We start from the raw sequence: 8,747 nt of genomic DNA, 5'->3' as shown, positions 1-8,747 counted from the left end.
CTAGTCTTTTTGGTCATTTCAAAAACCAAAATGACTAACAGTGAAAAAAAAAGGACTGTCAAATTGAATCTTCATCCCTAACGAATCCCCTGCCATATGTCCTTGGCGCAAATCAGGCTGCCTAGGGCTTTTCATTCTATGCAGCGAGGCATGCTGGAAATTTGTGTTGGAGAGAAGTGCTCTTGCCATTTCACACCCTGAAGGGGGTACCAGAAGCTATTTCCCAAAAGGATGAAATTCAGGGCATCTGTTTTCTCTGGCATTTGTAGTTTTAGAACTATGGCAATGATATGTATTAGAACTGGCAGAGATGACAGAAGATTTTCATCTAATCAAAGCTTATCAAAAATCTCATCAGATATTTTCTCTACCAGACACCTCAGATTTATTTAAGTCTATTTATTACTAAAGCCTGAGCCCTGCAAAAGAAAAAAAAAATAATGTGACTATTTGCTGTGTCTTAAATCTTCTTTATTTTACTGATACACTGATAGGATCCAATTACTGTAGAATCTTTAGCTTATAGGCCAGAGATTGCTATACCATAAAAAGAACAACACTCTAACCAAATATCTAAGTGTATTTTGGCCTAGATGTATTTTGGCCTTCTACATCTATTTTGGCAATAGATGTAGAAGGCCCAGGCATATTTTGGCTAAGATATTTAGATTTTGAGCTGCCAAGTAATTACAGGGTGACACTCTGACATATCCTCCTGACTTATTTTTATTTATTGGCCCAATATATAACTACTCTTAGAATATAGACTTTTAAAAAGCTGAACAGAATCTCAGACTAAATTTAGCCCTGTGTTTCCCTGTTGGATATGAGAAAATCAAGACTCAGGGAAATTTAGTAATTCACTCGGAGTAGTACAGCTTAATTGAAATAATGCCTAATCTAAATGACATAGTATAATTGCTACCATATTATATTGGCACAGGACCAGCCTAGATTCACAAGGAGGGGAAGTAAAAATAAATATTTATTGTGCTACTATAGATTGAACCCAGCGTTACTCTACTACTGAGTTACTTCCCCAGCCCTTTTTATTTTTTATTTTGAGATGGAGTCTTACTAAGTTATGCAGGCTGGCCAGAAACTCGAGATCCTCCTGCCTCAGCCTACTAAGTTGCTGGGATTGGGGATGTACCCCACTGTATCCAGCAATCCAAACTTTTTTTTAAAACTATTTTTTTAAGTTATCAATGGACCTTTATTTTGTTTATTTATATGCGGTGCTGAGAATTGAACTCAGTGCCTCACACGTGCTAGGCAGGTGCTCTACCATTGAGCTACAACCCCAGCCCTCAAATCCCACTTCTTGATGGAGATAATGACACAGCATTTGTGGCTATCTTTAGTTCACCATACTTATAAAGCAGAAAATGTATTTCATATGTTTTAGATCTTTTGAGGTGTTTACTGCATTTTTAATTGGAAAAAAATTTAGCCACTATTTCTGAAATATTTTTGCCTCCATTTAGATTTCTCCTTTTGATAATTCAGTTACATATATTTTAAACTCTCTTGGTTTTGCCCCAAAGATCACTGAGTCTCTGGTTTTCAATTTTTAAAAGTTCTTTTTTCTCTGTGTGCTTTTAGTTTGGATAATTTCTATATGGCTTACTGATATACTATAAGCCTCACTGATCTTTTTATTTCCTGCAGTGCCTACTTTACTCTTAAGTCCATAACATGAGTTGTTTTATTTTCATATTTTATATTTTTTAGAGTTTCCATTTGCTCCTTTTTTGAGTAGAAGTCATTCATTACTATCTGTTTACTCATTATGTTAATCTTTTCCTTTGAATCCTTAAATGTCTGTATCAGTTGTTTTACAGTCTTTCTTGGTATTTTCAACATTTCTGTTATCTCCAGATCTGTTTCTTTTGATATTTTCCCCTTGATAATGGGTCACATTTTCTTGTTTACTTGCATATAGAATAATTTACGATTGTATGTTGGTATTATGATATTGATAGTTTGAATCAAGAAGGCCAGCTTCTGTTTTCATAGACAATTAACTTCTGGTGGTCTATCAACTTGATTTCATTTAATTTTAATAAGCTTAGTTAGGCTAGATCTAGGCTGGGTCTAGAGCAGCATTTTTGGAGTCTCAGTTGGATGTCCAGGTGATCAGTGATATCTGTTTCCTTTGGCTGATCAGGATTGCTGTATCTCTCAGCACTGTGTGACCTGCAGAATCTCCATTCAGCTCACACTGTCTGTGAACTGTTGTGTGCCAGGCTTCTCTACTGGTATTGGCCTGCCTGTGTGAAGCTGGTGATTCAAGGAGACCCCTGTGCTAACTTCTAGAGGTATTTCTATGTCTTTTTCTATGGGTCACTTCACTTGCAAATTCCAGCCCCCTCAAGCACCCCTGAATTCTGATTGCTGCCACTAGTCAGTGAGATTACCACGCTCTGTTTGCCACGCTCCCTCTTTGCCTGTGTTCCAGAAAATGTTTCCTGGCAAAATACCAAGGTTATTGTGTGAAAACCTTTTGTGTTCCCTGTCTTTCTGGGAACCCAGCTCCATGTTACCCGTGGTCCAATGTCTGAAAGCAGATGCTTCATAGATTTTGCTCAATTTTATATTTACTGTGGGGGAATTAGTCTGGTACTAGTTTCTCCATTATAGCCAGAGGTGAAAGTTATCTTCCTTTTGTAGTGACACCATAGTTGTTTTGTTTGCAGTGCTGGAGATCAAACTCAGGACCTCCTACATACTGGCTAGGCATGTGCTCTATCAGTGAGCTACATTCCCAGCCCCTAGAAAATTTTAATAGACAAAAAGTTCCATATATTAGGAAAAAAACCATAAATTGCCATTCTACCTACTACATAAGTGTCCAATTTGGAGCATCAAATATAAATGTTACCTACAGGACTTTCTTTGACTTTTGGCTGATATGAGTGGTTCAGTAACAGGTTTGTGAGCTGACACAATGCGTTCCGACTTAGTAGCTGACCCACTTATTCTGTGGGCTCTTCAAGTTGTCACCCATAGGGGCACTGGCAGTAGGTGCTAGACAGACATTTGGTGTTAGATGAGGAGGTAGCAAGACGCAAGGGGCATTCTGTGAAAAGCTGGGATTAAAACAAATAACCAGAAAGTGCTGAGGCTTATAGCCTCAAAATTAACTCATAAGCCACTTCTCTCTTAAAACCAGAGATTCCTAACCAACTGATCCAATTTGAGAAACTCGTTTTCATCCTTCCTACTAAAAATGTATTTTATCTGCTGCTTCTACTGGGTGTGTGTCCCATGTCTCAGGTGGGTTGGGATAATTTTTTGTGTTGTTTGGGGTCCAGTAAGCATAAAAGGTTGACAATCGCATACCAGGCTGAGTGATGTCAGCCTTATTGGTTCAGTATGCAACTCCCCTCCCCCCACTTAGTGGGCTTCTCCCCCCCCCCATTCTTTCTCCTTCATATCTTCCCTTCTTGTTGCCCAGGAATGGGCAGAGCTAAGAAAAGATTGTCAGGACGATCTGACTCAGGGATTCCCACCCTCTGATCCTCACAACCCAAGTCCCTTAGTAGGCATTCCTAACTTTGATTGCAACGGTGGCAATGATTTGGAGAGAGTCATCTCACTTCCAAGTGCAGCACTAGGTACTGTGCATGATGTTGACAGCCTCTGCTGCTTACTTATGGTGCACATAACAGAGGAAAAGAGTCCTCAGCTCTGATGCCTGCAAGCATTTTAAAGTTGCATACTAAACCAGTAAAGCTGACATCATCCCAGAAGCTAAAGTGTAAGGAGCTAAACCAAATGATTTTTCACCTTAATGCTAGAATAGCACATGTATCACAGAGGGCAAAAGATGTTAGATTTTTATTTTGTGCATTGTAAGCTTCCCTGTTTTAGCTGGGGTCTAAGGGCCCTTACTGAGGGTGTGTGAAGATCCTGTACCTAGTCCAGGGATCCTATACTAATTCTAGATGCTCAGGCATAGGCAGAAAAAATTTGGGGAAATGGTTTGCTAAAATTGACAAGGCTGTCCTTGGATTTTTCATTGTGTTTTAATTGTAATGAGACACATTGCAACATTCTGAGCCTGGCCAGAAAAGTTTTCCTCTCCCTCTATTCACTCACCAATTCAGGGCCAAACATCATTTAGACATTAGCAGGGCTGGTCCTGTCCTCTTCCTAACATGGGAATTTTTCACAAACAACCCTGGGATTCATAGCTGGTACCCCTTATTCTACTGTGGGACATGAATGGTTGTCTGCAAAGAGGAGGTGGAGGTATCTATTTGGACCTTTTTATTTCTTTGTTCAGGACCAAAATGGTGGTCTGCAATGACCACTGACCCTTCTGTCTCATTTGGGACCTTGAGATGGCACTTTCTTCTTCATTGTTCTATGGAAACACAGAAGTAAACGGCATGATTTCTAAACAGGAATTTATAGACTGCATGTGCTCTGCTTCCTAGTGCAGGTGTGCAAATTTTGAAAGAGGTGCAGAGATTGGAGCATTGCCAGGTGATGATCCATCTCAGTTCTAAGGATAAAAGTTGCAGTCTCCCCTGGGATCTCAAACTTCATCATGGGGTTTTCCTGAGGGTAACACTAAAAACTGGCAGAACCAAGGTTCTCAGCCAAGAGAATTTGTAAATAGGTTGAGTTGAAAGGTTTGTGTGTCTGTGTGTGTGTGTGTGTGTGTGTGTGTATGTATGTATCTGTATGTGTATGTGTGTGTAGTGGGAAGTGTAGGAATCTCATAGGGAGTGGGGTAAGGAGAGCAGGTCTCTGGGGGAAAGGCCATAGAGTTGCATTGAACTTTTTAGACTAAATGACTCAACAATGCTCATAAAAAGAGAAGTGAGAAGGAACCAATTTTAGGATGATTTTACAGTAATGCTTTCGTGAAGTCTTTGTAGAACTTCCATTCATGAATGATCTCCTTTTCTTCTGAATTCCCATTCTCTGCTTTCCAGTGTGCTTCTTACCACATTTCATCTTGATAATCCCTGTATGTATACAACTCCCCTCCCACATTCTTAGCTTCCTGGGTGTGGGAACCATGATCTTTGGATCACCCAAGTGCTTTATTCACTTCTCATACACTCAGCAAACATCTTCAAATTGAATATGAATGTATTTTCAACTCCTTCTCTCTAAATTTTGTTGACATTGTTGGAAAAACGTAATTAAGAAAGAGTAAACATATCAGTATTCTAAGTGGCTAATAATCATATAATTAAAATGATAACATGATAAGTGGTATACATCTTGAGTTTCAGAGACTTTTGATATATCCGTGTCATTACTGGCATTATAAATACACATGATTTCAGTAACTAATATTCACCTAACCACCTTGTCTAAATGTTTTTGAGTGTAAACCAGGGTTCACAATACCTGCTTTATTTAATAGGTCTGTGATGATCACATTGTTCAAAAGGTATCAAAGCCCTTGGCAAATTTAATAGTGTTGTAAAAAGACCGAAATTGTTGAGTACTAAGACCTTACTGTTTTAACAGAGAAGAGAAAATAACACATGCACATCTACCTAAAAAGCCTACAAAACCTACAAATGTTTTATTATATGTTTTCAAGTACTTTATTTATTGCTTTCACTGTATACTTCTTTTAAAAGGACCTGCTGGCTGCTGCACCTGCTGTGGTAGTACTAGTAATAATAGATTGTGTAGCCTTTTATAATTTATAAAGTTTGCATGTATTATCTCAGATTTTTTTTTTTGATACATAGGATTGAACTCAGGAGCACTCGACCACTGAGCCACATCCCCAGCCCTATTTTGTATTTTATTTAGAGACAAGGTCTCACTGAGTTGCTTGGCACCTCACTTTTGCTGAAGCTGGCTTTGAACTTGTGATCCTCCTGTCTCAGCCTCCTGAGCGTGATTTATCTCAGATTTGATAGTTCCTCATTCATAAGGAAGTACCTCTTTACTAACTAATGGCTAACTTAACTTACTACTAACTCATTGCTAACTTACTGTTAAAAAGAGTGGAATTGAAATGCAAAGTCATTTTAATTTAGGTATATTTCATTAAGATTGCAGCTAACTTTCTTCAAAAACATCTCAAAATAAAAACAACACTACAAGGTTGCTGAGGATACTCAATTTCATATATATGTTCCTGTAAGGTAACAAGACTCTGACAGTCCACTCTGTTGTCTGTTTCTTGGCCCTCTATTTATGATTATGAAAGACAGCTGGACAGAGACCAATCCTGCATCACCCTTCCTCCTCTTCCCTTCTCTTCCCCTCTTTACCTATCTCCTGCACTTGTGCAGGTTTGATTTTGGGGTGTTGGAATCCACCATCCCAGGAGGTCCCCCAGAGCTTCAGCAGAAGTTGGCACTCAGGGGCATACTCAGCTGATCAGTGAGGGGGTTGGCTCTCTCCACAGCAAAGGGCTTGCAGTTATTGACTGTCATAACCAAGCAACAAAGGCATCAAAGAGATGATATTTAGGCTGATTTTTATAGTTACGTATATTCTTTCCCACAATGCCTATGGGTTATTGTTCTGTGCTCTAGCTAACCCAGAAACTGCTAATTTATTCCCTAGATAATCCAGAATTGACTGAACTAAGATTTAAAAGCATATTAAATTTGCACACTGCATTATGCCTATGGGCAGCACTTGAAATCCAAAACCTTTGCTATTCTTTGTACACCTGGTGGTAGTTCCCATGCATGTTCACCTGCCTTCTGTAGTAAACAAGGTCCAGTCCAGAGCATCATTGGGACTCACATCACCATATTTACTATAGTATGCTCCAAGTTTGGTTACATTTCCCACTAGACTGTGAGCTCCTCATACTTATCTTGTACTTTCTGGGAAAAGTATCTAATGAACAGCAAGAAAGCAATCTGGCTTATTGGATGGATAAGTAAAGTGAAAGTGCATTCATGAAAGGATGTGTTCTGTGAATGGAGAGTCATTAAAAATTCCATGGATTTTGATAATTCATATTGCAAAGTTAAGTTTTGTTAATTTGAATGCCATTTCTTTCAAGGTGGTTGTGATACAAATTAGAAATTGGTGTTAAACCATTTCTTTTAAGATCATACACACATTCTAACATCATGATCTTTTTGGAGACTGCTAATAGACATTATTTATCATTATGGCTTATAGAGTACTTAAAAGAATTTTATTTCATCAGAAATATTTTTTTCATTTGCTGACTCAGATTAACCTTTGCTGCAGTTTGAATTAGGCAGATTTCCATGGCTGGCTATGAAATTCATCTTGGAAGAGCAAAAAACCATGAAAAGAAGAAAAGAAAAGAAATAGGAACACATAGCGATTCATTGGTTTAGAAGAAATAACTAACTGGTATTTACTATATGCATGAGTAGGCAGATGCAGGCATCTTAGTCGGTTCAGGTTGTTGCTCACAGTCCTAGATGGAAAGTCCCAGATTCAAGTGCTAGCAGATTTAATGTCTGGTGAGCACCCACTCTCTGGCAGGGTTTGTTTTTTGTTGTTGTTGTTGTTTTTTACTATGCCTTCACGTGGCAGAAGGGATAGCTGATCTCTGGGGTCTCTCTTGGGAGGGCACTAATACCATTTGTGAGGGTTCTGCCCTCATGACCTAACCACCTCCTAATGTCCTCACCTTCTAACACTATCACCTTGGGGCTAGGATTTCAACATGTGAATTTTTTTGAGAGGGGGAAACAAGCATTTGTGCCTTCATAGAGATATGTCTCCAAGAAGACAAAATTTACATGGATGAAACATGAAATAATAAAATGTGGGATTAGATGCCAAAAAAAAAAATGTTGGATTTCAGAGAAGACACAGAACTTTGTCAGGAAAAGCTCCAGGAAGGAAGTAAAATCTCACTGGGGCCATAAGGAAATTAGTCAGTGTAAGAAAATAACTTCATGTCTATGTTCATTCTCTATGGTTGTATAACAAATTACCCCAAACTAAGTGGCTTAACACAGCACATGGGTATTATCTCATCATTTCCATGGAACAGGACCCTATCTGGCCACAGTTTATGGGGACCCTCTGCTTGGGGTCTGGAAGGCTGAAATCAGGTGTCGACTGGGCTGGTCCTTTGTGAACCTTTGTAAACCTTTCTCAAAGCCCATTTGGCTTTTGGCACAACTCAGTGCTTTGCAGTTTCAGGATGGAGGTCCCTGTTTCTGCATAAGCCATCAGCCCAGGCGGCCCACATCCCTTGCCATGGGGCCTGCTCATGGGCTCTCATACAGCATGGCAGCTTCTTCAAGGTCGGCAAAAGAATCCGCCATTTCTTTCACTCTTATTTGCTTATTTATTGGCAGATAGTTAGCCTTTAATTTTATACATACTTAAATATATGGGGGAGAACCAAGATTTTAAATATACAAAACCATGATAAATTTACAGTGTTTTCCACAATTCATTCATTTTTAATAGAAATACATCACTAGTTCAAGTAACTTCTCAAAGCCAGCCTCACACTCTGCCAAGATGGCTGCTGTTCACACTCACTTGATGAGGTCAGTTCCACCCATTTTTTAATTAACTTAAAATCATCTGATTGTAGGTCCTAATTACATTTGCAAAATATTCTTACTTTTCCATACTGTTTTAGTCAGCCTTTTTGTCACTGTGAACAAAAGGCCTGACAAGAACAACTTAGAGGAGGAAATTTATTTTGGCTCATGGTGTCAGAGCTTCAGTCCATGGTCAACAGGCTCCATAGCTCTGGGTTGGAGGTGAGGCAGAACATCATGGAGGAAGGGTGTGGAGGAGGA

The sequence above is a fragment of the Marmota flaviventris genome, chromosome 11 (assembly GCF_047511675.1).
Source record: "Marmota flaviventris isolate mMarFla1 chromosome 11, mMarFla1.hap1, whole genome shotgun sequence".
NCBI classification, from domain to species: domain Eukaryota; kingdom Metazoa; phylum Chordata; class Mammalia; order Rodentia; family Sciuridae; genus Marmota; species Marmota flaviventris.
The sequence above is the reverse complement of the archived record's forward strand: the minus strand, read 5'-3'. Positions refer to the sequence as shown.